The sequence below is a fragment of the Peromyscus maniculatus genome, chromosome 7 (assembly GCF_049852395.1).
Source record: "Peromyscus maniculatus bairdii isolate BWxNUB_F1_BW_parent chromosome 7, HU_Pman_BW_mat_3.1, whole genome shotgun sequence".
NCBI lineage: Eukaryota > Metazoa > Chordata > Mammalia > Rodentia > Cricetidae > Peromyscus > Peromyscus maniculatus.
Genome location: NC_134858.1, coordinates 94,467,556 through 94,489,489, shown reverse-complemented (window position 1 = coordinate 94,489,489; position 21,934 = coordinate 94,467,556). Strand labels below are relative to the sequence as shown.

General features: G+C 49.8%; 1 protein-coding gene across 4 annotated transcripts in view; it reads left to right on the top strand.

Moving 5' to 3' along the window:
* Pxylp1 (2-phosphoxylose phosphatase 1) overlaps positions 1-21,934 on the top strand; it is a 67,325-nt gene that overhangs the window by 9,844 nt on the left and 35,547 nt on the right. Inside the window, exon 1 of one of the 4 annotated variants that reach the window (XM_076576874.1) lies at positions 14,280-14,399. The exons of the other annotated variants lie outside the window; for them this stretch is intronic. The gene's annotated coding sequence lies outside the window, so the exon portion shown is untranslated. Of the gene's footprint in view, positions 1-14,279; positions 14,400-21,934 lie in introns of those variants that run through there. 4 annotated transcript variants of the gene reach the window in all.

Below are 21,934 nucleotides of genomic sequence, written 5' to 3'. Positions count from 1 at the left end.
GGCCAAGACAGTGACATGGGCCCAGACACTCCAGTTACACAAAGGGCTGCTTGAGGTTCTTGTAGTCCAATGTGCCAAAGTGGGGGTGGGGCAGCGGGGCCATCAGCGCCGGAGGTGGCGGGAGGCAGTGCAGAAGACAGGTGAGGGCCAGCCCGGGTAGCACTCAGGGCCTGGCTGTGACGTGGTGGGACTGCGCAGAGTTCAGGTCCGAGTTGGAGCAGGGCTGGGCTGCTGGTCCGAATTCTGCTCTGGAGGGTTTGCTGTTGGAGGCAGAGGAGGATGCGGGCTCCGTAGCTTTGTGCTGTCACCTCTCATGCCCTGTCCCTGTCGCCGGTTCCCGGCTGGTCCTTTGCCCAGGCATTACTCAGGTTGTAAAAATAGGGGCTGGCACCAGAGCGCCAGCGGGAAGTGGGTGAGGAAAACTGGGGCTGTCATCGCCTCTCAGGACGCTTAACCTGTGAGGGTTTTGATGCAGGGCTTTCCTAGAGCCCTGGGGATGAGGTTCTAACGGCGACACTTTCTTCTCTTGGATTCCTACCAGTTCTCTGTGCCACTTTACTCAGACGCGATCTGGTTGTGGTTAATAGCTACCCCAACCTCAGGCTCATAACCGCACACTACCTCCAAAACCTGCCAGATGGGCTTCACCTTCTTGCCACATGCTGGCTTGGTCTGAGAAGTCAAGTCTTCTCCCCGGGGCCATTAGATGCCACCCGGCATTCTCGCAGGTGCCTCCACCACCCACATGTGAGTCTGCCCGGCAGGTGTGCGGTCTGCTCAGCCTGGGGAGGTTGGGCTCTCAGCGATACGGCCCGCATAGCTTCGCACTGCTTCTCCTTAGGGGACTGAGGGCTGATCTGAAAGCTGTCAGCTGCCCTCATGGTGATGGATGGCCCCAAGGGCCGTTTCCTTCACTCTCCCTCCCAGCCCTGTTTATTGCCGCGGATTTGATGGGGGTGGGGCAGGAGCGCAGCGGTCACACGGCTGAATGAACAGCTCTTTCCCCCTTGCCCCAAGGGAGGTTGGTGTGACTCTGTAGATGGAGCCTCTGGCCTGTGGTTCAGAGTTTGTGATAACGAGGAAGAGGTAGTCACTGTCCTCGGGGCTCTGTGGGGTGCGGTGTGGCTAGCGACTCCTGCACCAGCCCCAGGCACGGAATGTCCATTCTAGAGCGCTAGAGCTCCTCCAAGGCAGGGATTTGAGCTGATTTGGCCCACTAATCTCCATTTCTGCACCTTTAATCGGCAGGGCGCAACTGCTCAGGAGGTGGGTGTGTGAGACTCCCCCGCTGTGGGGAGAGCCCGCTGCAGCACAGAAAGATGCAGTTGGGATGCGGATGAGTAAAAGCCTGGAGCTGTGGCTTGGTGACTGATGTCCCCCCGCCCCCCATCCCTGTGTCTTGGACCACTTGGAAGATAGAGGGCCCAGAAGACGGGAGAAGCCCTTCTAGCAGTTCAATTCCCCTCAGCAGCCTCAGTGTGGCTTTCCTATGGCTTCCCTCCCGTCCTGTGACCCGTGCTCTCAGAAGTGCTCGGCGGCTCTCCTGCTCCTGTGGGAGTCTTGTCTGGGCCCATCTGTCCTCTTCTCCGTTCCCTGATGAGCCACTACTCAGAGCTGGTCATCAGCAGCGAAGGGGTCAGCGTCAGACCTGCCCACTGTGCCCGTCAGTGCCGGTGGAGGCCCCTGTCTTGCCCCGCTGTTGACCTTCACACAGTGCCCGCCCCAGCATCCCCAGCCCCCCATGCTCTCCATTCCCTGCTCCTCCTCGGCCCCTGGAGCCCATACAACTCCCGACTCTCCACCTCTGCGCCTTTGCAGCTCACAGTGTCCCCTCTCTGTTGCCCACTGTTCCCCCCGTAGGTCACAGTGCCCCCCCCCGTAGGTCACAGTGTCCCACCATAGGTCACAGTATTCCCCCCATAGGTCACAGTGTCCCCCATAGGTCACAGTGTCCCCCCATAGGTCACAGTGTCCCCCCCATAGGTCACAGTGTCCCCCCATAGGTCACAGTGTCCTCCCATAGGTCACAGTGTCCCCCCATAGGTCACAGTGTCCCCAGTCTGTTGCCCACTGTTCCCCCGTAGGTCACAGTGTCCCCCCATAGGTCACAGTGTCCCCCCATAGGTCACAGTGTCCCCAGTCTGTTGCCCACTGTTCCCCCGTAGGTCACAGTGTCCCCCCATAGGTCACAGTGTCCCCCCATAGGTCACAGCATCCCCCCCATAGGTCACAGCATCCCCCCCATAGGTCACAGCGTCCCCCCATAGGTCACAGCGTCCCCCCATAGGTCACAGTATCTCCCCCATAGGTCACAGTGTTCCTGTCCCCCCCCATAGGTCACAGTGTCCTCGTCCCCCCCATAGGTCAGTGTCCCCCCCATAGGTCACAGTGTCCCCCCATAGTCACAGCATCCCCCCATAGGTCACAGTGTCCCCCCTCCCCCCTCTGGGCCTCTGTAGCCCACAATGCCCTCACACACACACACCCCCCAGGCTGCTGTGGTCTTAGTCTGTACAGTACATTTTGCATTTCACCTGGCGCTCCTGGGACCCCAGCTTCTGTCAGTGTTGGGGTACTCAGTGTAAGCCACAGCAGCTCTGCTGTTGTCTGAAGCACACTTAGGTCCCCGCTTCCTCACTGTCTGCAGACCGCTGGTCTTCTGCAATTTATGATGTACCTGCCTTTGAGATCTTGCTTAATTGCATTGTTTAAAAAAAGAGGCAAATAATTTAAGTAAATTTATAGCAATCCCCTTAAGTTTTTTTTTTTAAACATTAATTCAAGTATTTGGAGATTTTTTTTTTTCAAGACAGGGTTTCTCTGTGTAGCTTTGCGCCTTTCTTGGAACTCACTTGGTAGCCTAGGCTGGCCTTGAACTCACAGAGATCCACCTGTCTCTGCCTCCTGAGTGCAGGGATTAAATGCATCACCACTGCCAGGTGGAGATTTTTTTTTTTTTTTTTTTTTGCCGAATGCCATTTATTGAAGGAGGGAGGAAGTCTTAATGCAGGCTTATAGCACAATGGGAGAACCCCGGAGGGCAGAGTTTGCTGATGTTTTACAATCTTGCATCTAAGCTCTTAACGCCCATTATGCAGGATACACAGACAAGAAACTTCCCTTAAGCATTCAGGAGGGTGGAACCAGGCAGGGAATTAGCATAGGGAGGATATCAGCCGATCCTGTCTCCACCAATCCTCAGGCTGAATGCCTCTGAGTCCTCAGCCGAAAGGGGCTCCAGTTCCTGTTCCTCAGGCCTTATGTGTCTTTCTCCACCCAGCCATTCCACTTCCTATCTCAACCTTCCTAGTGCTGGGATTAAAGGCGTGTGTGCTTCCCAAATACTGGGGTTAAAGGTGTGTGCCACCACTGCCTGGCTCTGTTTCTCTCCTAGACTGGGTCAATCTCATATAGCCCAGTGTGGCCTTGAACTCACAGAGATCCATCTGGATCTCCCTAGCCCAGGCTAGGGTTAAAGGTGTGTGCCACTACTGCCTGGCTCTGTTTCTCTTTTAAACTGGATTACTCTTGTGTAGTCCAGGATGTCTTTGAACTCACTAGTGCTAGGGTTAAAGGTGTGTGCCACCACTACCTGACCTCTGTGTTTAACTGTCCTCTGATCTTCAGGCAAGCTTTATTTCTTAGATACAAGTACCACCACAAAAAGTAACTCAACTAAAGGGGTGTGAGAGGACCCAAACCCTGCTAGTAGTGTGGCCAAGAGCCTCTCTGTTGGCTTTGTCCCTAACACAGGTGGTAACTGTGTCCCAACTCATGGGTGAGAGTTCACCGTCACAACCTGACGTGATTGGCTAATAAGCGGGAAGCGGGAAGTTAAAAAAATAAGGGCCCTGGTCAGGCTAACCACTTTTAATAGGAAAAACAAACAAACAAACAAACAAACACACAACTTTTCATAATTCCCTTTATTTTACACACACACACACACACACACACACACACACACACACACACACACTCTCACACACTCACACACTTTTTTCCTTCAGTCTTAGCCAACACGTGCTGACTTTGTGACTGGTAACCATGACTTACTGTTGGGATGAGTGAGGGCTGAAGTGTGCCCTGAGTTCTGCCTGCCTAGGGGTGCTCCTTTGACTGAGTGGCTGACCTGTCCAACTAGAATGTTAGGTTTTCACCCTGGCCACATAGTCTGCTCTCGTCACCAGGAGTCCCCTCTCAGCCGGCCTCTCTGCTGTCTTCCAGCCTCTGCTCTGAAGAGTGAGTGACCCTGGCATTGCTAAGGAGGCAGGTCAGAGACCAGGGCTCACAAAACGCTTTTGGCATCTCTGACCTATGACAAGGAGGAAGCTGCCAAGAGACCTAGGAATAGTTTTGACTTTTAGGCACCAGAGAAAATAGTTAGGTTTCTTTGGAATCTGTACCCTGAACCGTCTAAACCCCTCCTTCCCCAAAGGTAACCCTAAGTGCCACTAAGGAAATGAAGTGATTGTAATAGTTTAATGAGGGAAGGCAACCTCGGCAGGTTGGAGTCAAGGGGTACCACAAAGTCACACCATGCAGCAGGCTCACGTGGGAGGTTTATTGGGGGAGGTGCGGCTGGAGAAGGGCTTGCCTTTAGAAGGGGATATAGCGCATGCGCATAGGGAGAGCGCTCTACTTAGTGGCCATAGTAGCCACAGTGTCCCATCTTGGCTGCAGCTGCTGATGTGTCTGTCCTGCTAGGACCCTGAGAGCAGGCCAGTGCGGATGCCTGAATGCTAACAGTGATGATGGATCTGGATCTGTCTTCTTCCAGCTGAATGGCGGTATGAGGCATGGCAGTCAAAATACCCTTCTGTGGCCTATTAAAAGCCCCAAAGTGCATTGGTGGTTTCGTTTGTCTCACAGTCAGGTGTAGGTAGGAAGGGCAGGCCTTGCCTGGGGTCTGGAAGGAGATGTGAGGGAGAAGTGAAGCCAAGGGTTATTAGCATTTCAGGTTGGGGGGAGACGGGGGGACGGGAGGTGGGGGGCATGGACAGGGAACGGGACAACAACACACCAGGAGAAGCCACAACACAGGATAATTTTTGAAGTCCAAAGTCTCTGCGGGCTTACAGGGGCCCCCATCTCCTGCACGGTTCCTCTCCATTGACCTCCCCGTGGCCCCCATGACTGGTCTCCAGAGTGATGGCCCCAGGACCTGCTCTCAGGCCCTTTGATTGCTGTTGGAGTGGCTGGGATCAGCCCGAGTTCCCTCCCAGATGGACTGTAGGTAGGGAGAGGAAAAGAATAATAATCATAGCTCTCATTTACTCTCAAAAGGTTAAAACAAGAGCCGGCCTGTCTCGCCCGGCTGTCGGCAGCTGCTGCAGGGAGCCAGGGTCTGAAGCCACATCTGGGTAGCATTTTTCTTATCAAGAAGGAGATCATGAGAAATAGTTGTCAAAGCAACATCCCGTATGGAACCAGTCTAATATTTGAGGGATGTGAGCCCTGCAGTGTGCAGGAAACACACCAGCCATTGCAGTCCTTCCGTGCGCTTTCCTGCCGGGTGGTTATGACCACACAGGTGGCCAGAATTAATCACTTTTTTTTTTTAACTGTTAAGGCCAGTTTAGGATCTGGTCCTCAGGACTCAGGCTTCGGGGGAGCCTCCGGCTCCTCCGGCTTTTCTTTTACCGGTTGTTCCATCTATGTGAAGATGAGTTAAAGGCCTTCCTTGACCACAGCTTCACTTGAAGGCACAGAGGGAATTTTTCTGCTCTGTTGACCCTCTTCTTTGTAGACTGGACATGGTTAGAGTACACCAGGTAGGTCCGTGATGACCTTCTTGAACAAGAGAACAGTTGACTACCCACAGCATACAGGACATTTTAGAGATGGCCCACAGTCCCCTGGGACATGGCTGTCCTTGGAGAACAAGGGGGAAAATATTCTCCCCTTTCAATCCCTCCAACCACAGCAGTATAGGCCTCCAGTAAGGTATCTTGTAGATGTAACCAATCGTCTTATTAAAATAAGAAACACAGAGCCAAGGTAAAAGAGAAAAGCCGAGAGGTCAGAGCTCAGAGATAAAATCTTACCTCCTGCAGTGCTCCTAGCTTCCCCGAGAGAGGGAGGTACTTCCTGTGTCTCTGTTTAAATAATCTTTCTGTTCTGCCTTCTCATTGGTTGTAAACCCAACCACATGACTGCCTCATCACTGCCTGTAAGTACCGCCCTCCAGGTCTTAAAGGCGTATGTCTCCAATACTGGCTGTATCCCTGAACACACAGAAATCTACCTAGCTCTTCTAACCACCATGCTCTTGCTATGGCTCTAATAGCTCTGACCCCAGGGCAACTTTATTTATTAACATAAAATTAAAATCACATTTCAGTACAAATAAAATATCACCACAGTATCTTAGTGTTCTGTTGCTGTGAAGAGACACCAGACCACGGCAACTCTTATAAAGGAAAGCATTTAATTGGCGCTGGCTTACAGTTTCAGAGGTTTAGTACATTATTATCATGGCGGGGAGCATGGTGGCATGCAGGCAGACAAGATGCTGGAGAAGGAGCTGAGAGCTCTCCATCCAGATCCAAAAGCAGCAGGAAGAGAGAGACACACACTGCCTGGCTTGAGCTTTTGAAACCTCAGAGCCCACCCCCAGTGACACATTTCCTTCAACAAGGCCACACCCAATCCTTCTCAAGTAGTGCCCCTCCCTGATGACTAAGCTTTCAAATATATGAGCTGACGGCGGCCATTCTTACTCAAAGCACCACATAATGGCTACTGCACACCCACAAGGTCAGCTATACCAGCCTGGAACTTTTCACCAAGCCCTCCCCCACCAGTGATACACTTCCTCCAGCAAGTCTGCACCTCCTAAAGCTCCCTAAACAGCGCCAACAAATGGGACCAGGTGTTCAAGTACCTAGAGGTACAGTTCTTATTCAAACCATCACGCGACCCAAGCAAAAGGCATCCATATGTCTTACCACAAATTGTAACTGCGAATGCCAGGCAGTGCCATCTGGATCCCATTTGACTTCCTCATGGTTCCTGGATACAAGCTGTTGCTTCAGAAGGGAACCCCTGAAAGAAGAGAACTGAATGGAAGATGTGCCCAGTGCCCATAGGTGGCGCTGTTGCTATGGGAAGCACATGGAGAAACTGGGATGACCAAAATGACCTTGGTGCTATTTTTTTTTGCCCCACTTAAGCATGGCATGGGCTGAGGTTAGATGGATCTGTAATCCTCTGTGTTGGCTGGAATTTAAGATCCAACTTGTTTAAAAGCAGCTAATCCTGTTCTAATACACCGGTGGCCTTATGGTGGTCTCTTTCAGTGTTTAGTACTCATCAGGTTAGGGAGCAGTGTGGTGAACAGGGTCGGAAAGTCTCTAGGTCCTCCAGAGGAGTTGGTTCTCGTCTGTCTGGGGGAATCTATTTTCCTGGAGCTCTTTTTACCTAAGTTATTTCCCATCCTGGTTCCATGAGGGTTAACCCCTGAGAGCCTCAACCTGAAGGAAGCTTCTCGCATCCCAGTTTGCAATGCTTCCTTAGTCTCTGACTGCTTCCCTCGTGGGGTGGTGTCCTGTGTTAGATGTTCTTATCAATACGCTTAGCAGAAGTCACCAAGGACACATATGAAGACGTGGATCAGGGTTCCATAGTCACTTCATGTCAGGAACACATCTCCGTCACTCTCCTACCCAAACTCCAGCATGCCCAACCACCAAGGGGTATTTTACTGTTCTTGCTGTTTCCTACCTCTGTCTGGTGCACAAGGGTTCCCTGGCCACTGAGATATTTCTCTGGGCTCTCTCTGCATTGCTGAGAGACTCTCCATTCTGGAATTAGTACTGATCCAAAAAGTCACCTAAGATGCTGGGAGCCCAAGGGAGGGCATCCGAACACTCTGCCAGATGGATTTGAAATCCAAGACAAGACCTCAAATTGTTGGGAAAGAATAATCTTGGTGTTGCATAAAGGAACACACAAATTGAAAACAACTCAGCAAAGCCATTTTTTAAAATTTATTTTTATTTTATGCACATGGATGTTTTGTTTCCATTTATTGTCTGTGCGCCTCATGCATGCAGTGTCGATAGAGGCCAGAAGAGGGTGTTGGATTCTCTGGAACTGGAGTTACAGACAGTTCTTAGCTGCCATATGGATGCTAGGAATCAAACCTGGGTTCTGTGTAAGAGCAAGTACTCTTAACTGCTGAGCCTTCTCTATGGCCCACAGTTCCTTTTTGCAAAAGGGGTGCACCAGAATCCAAACTGGGCTAGTGAGCATGCATGGCCACTAATCCCTAATTCAGACAGTGACTGTGTCTCTTCTCAATGGTGGGAATTTGAGTTCCCAACTTGATATGATTGGCGGATGGGTGTGAAGGCGAGTGGGGTAGGTCCAGGGTGTACAAGCCCCTGTTGGGTTAACTACTTTTGATAGAAAAAGACCATTTCTCACAGTAGCAATTATATAAAATTTATCTTTAAACACACACATTTACTTAATTTGTGAGGGTGTTTTTTTCTGCACGTATGTCTGTCTACCACACAAGTGCCTGGTGCCAGGAAGGCCAGAAGATCAGCAGATTTTCTGGAACTTGAGTTATAGGCAGTTGTGAGCTGCCATGTAGATGCTGGGGTTCAAACCTGGGTCCTCTGGAAGAGCAGCCAGTACTCTTAACACACTGAACCATCTCTCCAGCTCTAAAATTCATTGTCCCCGCCCCCCCTTGGTTTTTTGAGACAGAGTTTCTTTATGTAGCCCTAGTTGTCCTGAAACTCACTTTGTAGATCAGGCTGGCCTCAAACTCACAGAGATCCATCTACTTTGCCTCCCGAGTGCTGTGATTAAAGGCATGTGCCACTACTGCTCTGCAAATTTATCTTTTAAAGTAGAAACTAGGTTCTGAATTCTATGTAGTATACAAATAAAAAGTCCCACTTCTGTCAGTGCCTTAAAAAAAACCCAAACTTTCTGCCCAGCCTTTGTAATACAGCCTTTGTCTTTATGATGTTCTTGAGATCAAACTAGACACATCACGCTGTAGCTCACTTTACAGTTTTACTTTTTCGTTTAGCAATAACATTTTCCTGTTATTGGTGGGTTTGTTAATTATTCGTAACTATTATAGAAGTTGTGAATTATATATATATATAGTATATTTACAACATATAAATCATAATGAGGTGAGTCCGCTCTGGGAAGTCCCTCCTCCTCTGCAGCAGAAACGACAGCTCACCTAGAGACTCTCTTATGCCATGTTTTTTTCCTGTAAGTTTCACGTGTCTTCTGGAAATTTGTGTAATCATGTCAAGGTGTGTAAATATTAAGATTTGCCTAAGGGAAGTTGCTGTGTCCTGCATGGCTTGGTCCTGGAAACCTGATTGGGGCAGCAAGGGGATGGAGAAAGGACAGACACACATCTAGGAAACCAGGGATAGGATGGGTTGTGCTCCCTCTAACGGAGGGCACCTACTGTGCAGCGTCTGAAACTCAGCACATCATTATGTACAGCACAGGAGGAGGGCTTAGCTGGGAGGTCTCCTGGGGGAGCAGTCTCCAGTTCACTCATCCCGGAGGAGGAAGCTGCTTGCTGCTTTTGCACACTACTGTCAACATCCGCATATGGACCACGGATAGGCTCTCCCAAGTCCCTGAGCCCCGCCTGGGGAAGGCTTTGCCAATGTCCGTGGTGAAAGGGTTTTGCAGCAGAAGAGTGCTTTGATGATCGATGCGGCCAAGGAATGCCACAAAAATCACATCATGCAACGGACATCAAAAGGCCACTTCTGAGCAGGGGATGGAAAACAGAGTGAGAGAGACCAGGCCATGATGGCATGGCGGCGGCACTGGGGTCCTTGACATGGCTGTGCCAATGTCAACACCAGACATTAATGAGGGACGTCCCACATGAGGTAGTGCTGTATATATTTTGGTTCTCTTTAATCCTCTTACTCTTTCAGTTCTGTTCCTTTTTTAAAAATTATTTATTCTTTGAGAATTTCACATGCACACAATGTATTTTGATCATATCCACCCCCACCACAATCTCCAGCCCCTGCCAGTTCCCACCATTACTTCTCCTTCCCAACTTTACGTCCTTTAAAAAAAGAATCCGGAGTCCAATGACTGCTGTGCATGTGTACATGGGTACAGGGCCATCCACTGGAACATCGATGACCCACCAGGGGCTGCATCCCTGGAGAATGCTGACTCCCCCTTCCCCGCCAGCCATCAGCTGCCAGAGCTCCCCAGCTGGGGGCGGGGCCTCAGGAGCCCTCTGCCTCTCTTGTGTTTTCACTTGGCAGTGTTTCTTGTGCCCTCAACTGCCACCCTTCAGCCCAGTCCTTTCTTTTTTACAGCTGAGTCCTGTTCCGGTTTGTACCGGAACCTTTTGTCATCTTTTACCTATTCTCCCACAGACAGCAAATGTGGCAGTTGTTCCCAGAGTCTCGCAGTAACTTCTAAAGCACTGTTTGCACGGGGGAGCGTCTTCCTGGAGGGGTCTAACCGCTGCTGTGGTTCTCCAGCACAGAGTTGTCACAGCTCTGAAGCAGGGGAGCAGCCAGGCGGTGTCTGCATAGACATTTGTCACTTAGCCTCCGGAAACTTATCTATACTGTCACATTCTGTTAAACAAGACAGCCCTCATGGTCCTCTTGGGACTTAGAAACCCTCCTGCAGGGCGATATGACAGGTTGTAGATAAGGTTTGAAACCACCACACTTTCTCTCTCTGGCCATTTCAGCCTTGGCTCCAAAGCTCCCTACTTGTTACAGTTTGAATACCAGATGTTTCCACTGGCTCATATGGTGGATACTTGCTTGGCCTGAGGTAGTGTCTCTATCTGGGGTCAGGCTTCTGAAACCCTGAGAAGGCAGAGCCTACCAGAGACACGGTCACTTGGGTGAGTCCTCGTAGACTATATCTTGTCTTGGGCCCTCTCTAGTACTTTCTCTGCTCACTCTCCCTCCTTCCTGTCCACTCTGTGGTAGGACCTTCCTCTGCCATACAGTGCCAACCCTGAGCTGTTCTACCTAAGTGCATGGGGCCAGGCAGACCACAGGGCAAACTCTCAACCATGAACCAAAGCAAGTTTTTCTGTTACTGCAGTAAACACAAAGTAACAGATTATGCTACCTGACTCAACTTTCCAGAACCTTCCAAGAAGGTGATTTCAGGACCTTGTGTGGTAGGTCCAGATTGTGTTTTGAGAGTTTCACCTCTCCTTCCCAGGAAGCTCCAGAGAGACATGGCTTCCCTATCCCACATTCTTCCTTGGAGGTGGGGAGGATGTCCCTGTGGGTTTGTAACCCTAGATAACCGCCTAGCTGCCCTAACTGGGCTTACGTGGACACAGTCTCCAAGTCTCCAAGAAGCAAGACTCTTCTGTGAGCTAAAAGATGTGGAGAATGGGAGGGACCCAGTATGGGGCTGGGTCAGACGGTGGGACCTTGTAGTTCATGGACAGTGACCGGCTAGTGGTCCCAGGGCATCATAGGAAATAGCTAGAGGTCCAAAGGAGATGGTTCTTGGGAGAAAAAGACTTTGTGTTGCGTTTTAAGCCAGTGTGGTCAAATGATCTATCTCAAAAGGAGGCTGTCAGTCTGTTCTGAGGTCAGAGAGAAGCAGCACAGATTTTTGCCTTCATTGAGTCACTCACGCCAAGGTCAGTGAAAGGGCACTCTGTGGTCAGTTTTCACTGCGATAGTGAGCAGAGCCAGCTTCTGTGATGAGGTGTGTGCAGAAGGGTAAATGACTAGACACACTCTCTCACAACCGCTCCTCCCGCCAGTCCACCACACACAGCGGTGCCCGGGCTTGGCTCAGCAGAGCTTGGGAGCATGGTTTGTAAACCAGGGCTCTGCCTACCGCGGAGGCCTTCTTTGCCCATGTAATTTGCATATCTAGAAACTCAACTTCCAGTGATGGTACACACTACCAACTTCCTTATTTTGGTTCAAGTTTATGAAAGATAAGTGAAAAGGGTATTGGCCTAACCACGTGGCTTTACATTCTCCACACTACCTATGCCAACAGCCTAAGGTTTCTTACCATTGACCTTAAGCCTTGTGTCTTATCCGCAACGTCAAGCCAGGCTGATTGTGGTGGTTTGACTAAGAAATGCCAGCTAGCTCGGGTCAGCTGTCTGTGGGTTTCCCCATCATGATCTTGACCCCTTTGCTCATATGATCCCTCCTCCTTCTCTTCGACTGGACTCTGGGAGCTCAGCCCAGTGCTTGGCTGTGGATCTCTGCATCTGCCTTCATCAGTTACTGGATGAAGGTTCTATGATGACAATTAGGGTAGTCACCGATCTGATTACAGGAGAAGGCCAATTCAGGCACCCTCTCCCTGACTCTGGACTGACAGCTGGGGAGCATGCATGGGACCAAACTAGGCCCTCTGAATGTGGGTGACGGTTGTGTGGCTTGGGCACTATGTGGGACCACTTACAGTGGGACCAGGATTTATCCCGAGTGCATGAACTGGCTTTTTGGAGTCCATTCCCTATGGAGGGATACCTTGCTCAGCCTCAATACAGGCAGGAGGGGCTTGGTCCTGCCTCAACTTGGTGTGCCAGACTTTGTTGACTCCCCATGGGAGGCCTTACCCTCTCTGAGGAGTGGATGGGGGGGGGGTGAGTGGGAGGAGGGGAGGGGGAGAACTGTTGTTGGTATGTAAAATGAAAAAACAAAAACTTTTAAAGAAAGAAAGAAAAAAGAAATGCCCCCATAGGCTCATGTATTTGAACACCCGGTTCCCAGTTGGCGGCGCTATTTGGAGAGGTTATGAAACATTAGGAGATGGAGCCTTCCTAGAGGACGTACATCATTTGGAGAGGCCTTTGAGGATTTCTAGCCTTACCCCACTTCTTGTTCTGTCTGTCTGTCTGTCTGTCTGTGTGTCTCTGTCTGTTTCTGCTTCCTGTGTTTGAAACCAAAGTGTGATCAGCCAGCTTTCTGTTCTCTTCCCTGCCGTGGTGGACTACGTCCCTCTGGAATCGTAAGCTAAAGTAAACTCTTTCTTCTTTAGTTGCTTTTGGTCTTGGCGTTTTGCCACAGCATCAGAAAGGTAACCGAGACACTGATGGAGCCATCAGGATGTCCAGCAGGGCCAGTTCCTACTTTCTGGGCTAGGGGCTGAGACCGAGTAACAGTTTGTGTTCCTTCCCAAACTCGCTGTTTGTGAGTCTTTCACAGTGCTTTAGCAGAATTTAAAATGTAAAGGACGCAAGAAATGTTTTTGAGAACCATTTTTTTAGAGTTCCGAATCAAGGAATCCTTGAGTTCTACACAGAGGGTGAAGGGCTGAGGCCAGCCCCAGCATGACAGACGTGGCTCTGGCAGGCCTTGCCCTCCCCCATCCCCTCTGCCTTGCTAAAAACCGTTAGATTACATTCCTAAGGCTAGCCCCCACATTCCATGCCCTTATTTGGCCACTTCCTCCTGGGCTGACACCAAGGTCCAGCTATCAAAGTATTGAAGTCCAGAAATCAAAAGCCCCCTTTCCCCCACCTTAATTAACATGCCAAATCAAAATTAACCAACTCACCCTAACAGGGGCTTCCCCTTTTACCTTTATAAACTGCCGTTTGCCTATGGGTCTCGTCTGTCTCTTCTATCCAGAGGCGGTCCTTTGTCCCTTCCTCCTCTCCTTATTCCTTTCCTCTCTCCCTTTTTCCTCTGTCTCTTGTCTTTGACTCTTGTTCTCTGCCCTTTGGGGCAAATAAATCTCCTTTGAGAAGTTGGTGTTGGGGTATCTTGATCCGACTTTGAGGTCCCTACCGAGGGCACCTAGGGATGTCTCTCCACCCGTGGACAAATTGCTGGACTGGAAGGCTCATTCTGTGCTGCCAGTGTCCTGCGGGGGGAGGCCGCAGCCTTCTGAAGCATAGCCTAAGACCGTTGAGTCACTACCCACGAGCACTAGCAGTGATCCGTGGCGTGCCTGGTGGCTCGTCCTTGTCTTGATTAGGGTACAGAGGGGGTGGCAGTGAGGCCAGAGTTTGCCAGAAGTCTGGAGTGTGCTTTCAGCTTGAAAAAGGCCTCGTGAGAAAAAACACCTTACTGTAGTCAGCTTGCACGCTCTGGCCCATGCGTCCACGCAGAGCAAAAGCCTGGAAAATGCAAGTATCCAGAAACGGCGCTTGCTTGGCCGCCCGCTTCCCTGTGTGTCTGTGCACTGTGCACATCTGAGAGTCTTAAGATCTGGGAAGGTGTGGTTTGGTTGTGTTTGTGTGTTTATTGCTCAGAACATGTAAATTTTCTCATCTGGACCTTCTCTGTGTACCACTTGCAATTCCAGTTTTCCAGCCTGCCCGGTCTACACTCTCCAGCTTCCCTCGATGGTCCGACTTTTAACAGACGTGGTTTGCTTGCAAAACGCAACTTTTAAAAAGCAGCTTTATTTTTGAAGCAGCTTTGGTGAGTTAGCTGTGCCAAGCGCTTGTTGTCCTTTCTTTCAAGGTGTGGTTGACACTCTAAAACAGGCATGCTGGCTTTCGAGGTGGCTGCTCCCCACACTTCAGGAGGACACAGTTGGAAGAAGAAGACGTCTCCCAGAATGTCAGAAACAGAGAGCTGAAGCATACATAAAAAGTGAAAGCCACCTGGCAGTGGTGGCGCACACCTTTAATCCCAGCACTCGTGAGGCAGAGGCAGGCAGATCTCTGTGAGTTCAAGGCCAATATGGTCTACAGAGTGAGTTCCAGGACGGGCAGGGCTGTTACACAGAGAAACCCAGTCTTAAAAAACAAAAACAAAAACCAAATGACCCCATAGCTTGCTGAATTCCTTGTTTCAGTCTTGAGAAATGACCCACCACACAGGCACAATAATTTAGCTGGGGGTGGGGGTGGGTGGGTGGTGGGTTGGTTTCTAAGAGAGAGAGAGTCACTGGACCTTGTAGTTGACAAATTTAGAGGGAAGAACATTCTTGGGCTTGGAGCGATGGCTCAGCAGTGAAGACCGCGCACTGCTTGTTCTCCCAGAGACCCAGTTATGGTTTCTAGCGCCCGTATCACACAGCTCACGACCGTCGGTAACTCCAGCTCCAGAGGATCTGATGCTCGTGGTCTCCACAGGCACCCACACGTGCGTGACATACACTCCCACAGACACACACAGGCACAATAAAATCTTTAAAAAAGGGAAAAAAAATCTTAAAATAGTTCATGCTTTTAAAGATACCAACTCTGTAAGTCACCAGCTTTAGAACTTTCTTGGAAAGAAATCATAGATGAATAATTCATGCTGCAGATTTGAGAAACACAGACTTTGGAATAAAAGGTCTTGTTGGTAGGACGTGCAGGCTGCAGGAGACGCTGTGCTGTTTGTCGCTGCTGGATTTCACCTGAGCAAGCCCGCGCTGAAGCTTTGAAAGCCTGTAATTATGACGGGATGTGCTTTGATGGCTAGATCTGAAAAGTACAGGTGCTGTCATAGACGAGTGAGCTTAGGGATCCCCGCTTGGGATAATTGTGTGTGTTGTCAAACCTTCTCCAGGTGTGGCTTGTAACAGAGTCCCTGGCTCCCTCCTTCTGTTCAGGTCAATACCTTTGCCAAAAAGCGAATCCTCCCTGGTCTCACCCAGTTGTCACAATCCATTCTTAGGTCATTGGTTTGGGCTTGGACATGTGACTCGATCCTAGGGAGGGGAGGGGAAGTCTGTTGGAGGGGCGAGGAGAGGCTGAACTGCTCTGGTAAAGTAGAGATGCACAGCTCTGCCCACTACCAGATGTGGCTGTGGTGCTTGGGAATATGGCATCCGTTCCTGACACTAAGAGAAGCCAGCCTTGGGAGAAGACAAACAGGAAAGGTTGCTAAGGACGTGAAGTACAGAAAGATCTTGGCCTCCAGTGGTAAATTTTTTTTGGTTTTTTGAGACAGGGTTTTTCTGTGTAGCTTTGTGCCTTCCCTGGAACTCACTCTGTAGCCCAGGCTGGCCTTGAACTCACAGAGATCCGCCTGCCTCTGCCTCCTGTAAATGCTTTTAAACTGTTGTCCCAGTGCTGTGACTCTTTGCTGGCAGTGTCGCTGTGTCTTGTTGGGTTAGCGAGGGCACTCTGCTGCCTGCAACCAACCCACCTTCGTGACTACACGGATAATTTAGTGTTAAAACAAAACATGAGGTTATATCATGTCTCCTTTTGTGTCCAGAAATGACAGAGCCTGAGCAGTGATGAGTTTTTTGCTTCACACACAGCGAGTGTGTAGTCATCATAGTCCCCAGAGGGGAGCCCCTTGCAAGGTCTCAGTGTTTTGTTTTTTTTTTTTTTTCGAGACAGGGTTTCTCTGTGTAGCTTTGCACCTTTCCTGGAACTCACTTGGTAGCCCAGGCTGGCCTCGAACTCACAGAGATCCGCCTGCCTCTGCCTCCCAAGTGCTGGGATTAAAGGCGTGCGCCACCACCACCCGGCAGTCTCAGTGTTTTTTAATGTCAGTGGTGGGATATTTGTTTACCTACTTTAACAGAAGTAAAATAATGATGGCTTTAAGAGGTTGTGAAAGTGGCCGAGTTGGGAAGAGACTTTTAAAACAATTTGACCTGACAAGCAATCAAGGAAATGGGTAGCTTTGCCCCTGGGGGTCACCTAGGGTTCTCTTCATCTGCTAGGGTGCTGTTTCTCATCCACATGTGGAAATGGCTCATCATCATCCTGCAGTTTGGAGCCCCGGAAGGTGTGGGAGAGGACTGGCTTGGGCGGGCAACCTCCTTTTGAAGTGAAATTACCAGACTCCGCTCACTCAAAGGTCACAGGCCAGAACTGGAGTCCCTGCTTACAACTAGTTGCAAAGGAGTTTGGAAAATATTCTCTGGCCATGCGCCCCATTAAGCCCAAGAAGTCTGATCGTGAGGGGTCCAGTTAGAGGCACCTGTCACATAGTGTGTCTGGTGGGGTGCACAGCCAGGACACAAGGGCAGAGTGAGTGTTGGTACCACTCTGAACGTGAAGCAGGGTGGGAGCCTCATAGGTCAAGTTCTTTGAGCGCTCTGGGGCCTCATGCCAGTTCTGCTCTGCCCTGACCTTGGCATTTAAAACCTCTTCAGACTCTGACTTTCTTTGCTCTTCCCAGTGGGCAGTCTCTTGCTAGGGATGGGGAGAGAGTCCTGTGAACTTCTGAGATTCGCAGGCTGGAGCTTATCAGCAGCTCCCCGCTGTGCTGTCTGTGACTCCCTTCACAACCCGGCTCCATTTCCTCCTGGGGAAAACCATGGCTCACAAAGGGTTGAAACAGTGCACTAGACTTAGGCACCTGACCCTGAGTCCTGACCATGTGGAAGAGACTGAAAATGAGGTGGAATCTAGGGGTATTGCCAGATCAGTGCAAGTCTAAAAAAATGGGGTGAAGAACTCTGGGCCACCAGGTGGTGGTGGTGCACACCTTTAATCCCAGCACTCGGGAGGCAGAGCCAGGCGGATCTCTGTGAGTTCGAGGCCAGCCTGGGCTACAGAGCGAGATCCAGGACAGACACCAAAACTACACAGAGAAACCCTGTCTTGAAAAACAAAACCAAACAAAAAGAGCCCTGGGCCCCGTGTGGCCAGGACATGCTTGGGGATTGATCTGCAGTGTCCTTCGTCCTGTCCCCGGCTGACTGTGCGGTAACAGATGCCACATCTGAGCTTGGTGCTGTCATGGCTTATGTCACCTTTCCAGGTACCCCGGGTGAGAGAAGTGTCTGGGAAAGCCAGGTATAGGCAGAGCACAGGCATTCAGGGCAGTCACACCTCGGTGCTCCCAGGTGGCGTGGGAGAGGGTTCTGCCACACAGGGGACGGGAGGCGTTCTGAGCTTGCTCCTGGAGGAGAACACGTTGGCAGGAGATGGAACCTTACCCTGGGAAACAAGGGCCAGTCCACGAAGTGAGCCTGGCCACGCAAGCTGGCACTGCTTGGTGGCATGGTTTGTAAATCACAACTGCCAATGTACCAACTCCAATCCACTCTTTAGAACTGTTTCAAAATTGCCTCTTCCAGAGGCGGGAGAGATGGCTCAGAGGTTAAGAGCACTGGCTGCTCCTTCAGAGGTCCTGAGTTCAATTCCCAGCAACCACATGGTGGCTCACAACCATCTGTAATGAGATCTGGTGCCCTCTTCTGGCCTGCAGGGATACATGCAGACAGATAATAAATAAGTAAATAAGTAAATAAATAAGTAAGTAAGTAAATAAATAAATAAATAAATAAATAAATAAATAAATAAATAAATAAATAAATAAATTGCCTCTTCCAGGGAGCCGACCCGCTGTCTCTTACTCTGGGCGTAATCAACCTCTGTGCTGCCCTCTCCCTCCCTGGAGGCTCTGTTTTCCTGCATGTTCTAATGTTTGCCTACTCGTGACTTGACTAACGAGACTGTAGGCTTACTTTGAAGATTATTATTAAATAAATTCTCTTTATTGTGCTGAACTCACAAGTAAAAATACCACAGAGCCAGATTAAAGTAGCCTCTCGAACCAGCCCTTCCCCAGTCCACCACCAGCTTGAGCAGCATCTGCCAGCCTCCTTACCCTCCCTCAAGCCCCAGAGGATTTTTTTGTTTTGTTTGTTTGTTTTTGAGATTTATTTATTTGTATTTCATGTGTCTGGGTATTTTGACATGTGCTCTACATGCAGGCAGCACCTGTGGAGGCCAAAAGAGGGCATTAGATCCCCTGGAACTGGAGTTACTCATGCTTGTGAGCTACCATGTGGGTGTCGGGAATTGAACTCAGGTCCTTTGGGACGGCAGTGCTGAGCCATCTCTTCAGCCCTGAAGAGATGTATTTTTACAGCAATTCCTGGTCTCATAGCCTTTCTTCTGTAAATCTGCAGTGCATTTCAGTTAAGTTTCAAGATGCCTCCTTTTACCCCCCAGAAGTATTCTCTGTCCTATGCCTGAGGTTTTTGTCCTTTAGCATGGCACCTGTTGATGTCAGGAAATACTCTGTCTTGGAATGAATTGTATGTGCATGCGTGAGCAAGTGAATGAATGAATGAACCAGTTGGCTTCCACTTAGAAGCAAGCTTACAAATTAGAGCTGGAGAGCTTTGGACCCAGACTAACCGCTGTGGGCTCTGAGCACCCCATCCAGTACTGCATTCCAGTCTGTTATCCTGGGCTTTCCTGGCGACTCCAGAATTCATCCATCTTCATCAGTCTCCGAGGCTGGTTTATTCTTAGCCAGGCAGCTTTGATTTTGCAATTAAGCTCCTCTTTGAGGCGACCTCAGGAGGAGGGCTCTTCAGATGCAGCCTTAACCTGTGCTTGGTTCGTGTTTACTTTACAATTACATGATTTCTTTTTATCTTAGGCCAATGATTATGTTTTTCACTTAGGCCAAAATGATTATGACCGAAACAAATCAGAGTATAGAATCTATCCCAAGTATTTTCTTTATTTAATTCTGTCTTTCTATTCCTGGTGAAAGTACTTTAGCTGCACAGATGGGATAATTGAGTGCATATTTTCTCTGGAGTAGCCACGGTCACATTTAAAATCCTAAATTCTGTATGCCTTAAAGGGGAAACCAGAGCCTGTTGCCTCATATGGCATTCTTGGTTTTTACAAGGTAAAAAATAGTACAGGGCTGGGTTCTGGAAGCCTCTAATGATGGAATAGTAGCTTGGAAAGATGCCTCTGACATGTTTCTTTCCCTTTTAATTCAGGAGCGGTAGTTGCCGTAGTGTAAGGGGATCTGCTTATTATCTTGTGCTGGTTCAGCGCTGCGTTTCCTTCTGCTGCTCAGATTTATGGTTGAGTCGAGGGGAATTAGCGGGACTTTCCTGTGATCAGAAATTCAATGCAATAATTCTGGGTTTGAGGTAGTTTTAACCAGGGACTAGAGGTATGTCCAGGGGACACCTCATAACGGGTAACATTATCTTTTTTTTTTTTTTAAACATTTAACTTTTTTTGTTTTGTTTTGTTTTTGTTTTTTCGAGACAGGGTTTCTCTGTGTAGCTTTGTGCCTTTCCTGGACCTCGCTCTGTAGACCAGGCTGGCCTCGAACTCACAAAGATCCGCCTGGCTCTGCCTCCCGAGTGCTGGGATGAAAGGCGTGCGCCACCACCGACCGGCCCAGGTAACTTTATCTTACATTCAGCCAGAACATGGAACAGTTGCATCCACAGGAATATTTTAGGGAGTTGGGTCTGGTTATGATGCATGTTGGACCAAGACCATCTTTCCATGGAAGGTGGTGGGACCTGAGAGATGTTGGGGAATAGGAAGTGGGGGAGCTACAGTCCCTCAGAATCCCTTCACCCAGCCAGCACAGCAGTGAGCCGTCCCGTGGACTTGATTTTCTGTGCCGTGAGTAGCAGCTGTGGGGCTTCCCTCTAGTCTTAGAGCCCTGACTGTTGTGGCCTGTGTGAGGGTGGTGGGGTGTCTGAGGACAGCGGTAGGCACAGAGCCCCTGTGAAGGCACACACATGAAGAAGGCAGGAAGGACACCCAAGGACAGCATGACTTACCAAGTGCCTCTCTTAGCCTCTTGGCTGGCATAGCAAAAGAGGAAGAGAGCTCTGGATAATCAAAGCTGCATCCTGGACTACAGAGCGGAACAGAGGCCATACTTGGTGATCTTTGACTTTTTGCTGAGGGAACTTACAAGTTGAGGCATATGTTCCAGGTTGGAAACCCTTGGGCAAGGCTGGCCACAGCAATTGAGCTGAAGTCTCACCATGGAACAGGAGCCATGAACGTGGCTACAGATTTGGCTGCCTGCCCTGGGGCTAGGGATGTGGGCCAGCGGCTCGGGAAGTGTCCAGTGGCCAGGATTTTGAGAAGAAAGCACAGCATGAAGCAGGAACAGCAGTTCTGGAGAAAGAGTGAATCTTTGGGTTTCGATAGGCATGGCGTCTGTGTAACTCCACCAGAGCCGGAGAGTCAGATGCAGCCCATCTCTGCTGTGCGCCAGCTGCTCTGCCTCTGCAGAGTGTTTACTATTCACAATGTCTCCTTGCTCATGTTCTTACCCCCAGGCTTACTGAAGTCATGACCTCATGACTCAGAAACAGAGTCAGTCTCTTGTCTTGAGAGTATGTGGAAAATACGCGCAGAGCTGGGAATGGTGCATAGATCTATGGGCCTCTGGAGCCTCATCCTTGCCACTCAGTTAGGTCTCCTTCCACGGAAGGAGTGTCCCTGGGGGGCAGGGAATACCTACAGTGGCAGAACTTCCCATCAGCAAGCACTCACTGACCCTTGGGCATCTTAGCTTCAGCTGTAAACCATTGTTTTCAAATTCTTGCACATTTTGGATTCTGTCAACACTATTGAGCCATTTTAAAACTAAGAACAGCCAGGCGGTGGTGGCACACGCCTTTAATCCCAGCACTCGGGAGGCAGAGCCAGGTGGATCTCTGTGAGTTCGAGGCCAGCCTGGGCTACCAAGTGAGTCCCAGGAAAGGCGCAAAGCTACACAGAGAAACCCTGTCTCAAAAAACAAACAAACAAACAAACAAACAAAAAACCACTAAGAACAAAGCATGGTCTCCATCCCCATGTCCTCTGCTGAAGTGGACTCCAGAAAATGAAGTGGACCCCAGAAGATGCCATGTGTCTTACGTCACAGTTTAGTCGCCCCCAGGCTGGGCTGTGTGCAGAGCTGGAGGATGTGACCCAGTGTAGGTGGAAATTTAACCTCACTGGAGAGTCAGATAGGGCACAGAAACCCAGAGGGAATGGAAGAGGAATAGGGAATAGTCCCACTGAAAAGTCAGGGTCAGCAGAAATGACAGCAACCCAGAAATTAGAAGCTGCATGAACTCAGCCATCTGGTCAACCCCACATACCCTCTGTGTTTTACATCTGAGCCTAAATACAGTCCCCTTCTCCGTAAGTACTCAGCAAGTTTTGGAATGTGGACAAGACGGAGAATGGCATTGTGGGATGCAAATCCTGGCTTGTGTTGTCTGGTAAAGATGCAAGACTTTTATTCTCTTTCCTGCTGTGTATCAAGTTTTCAAAACT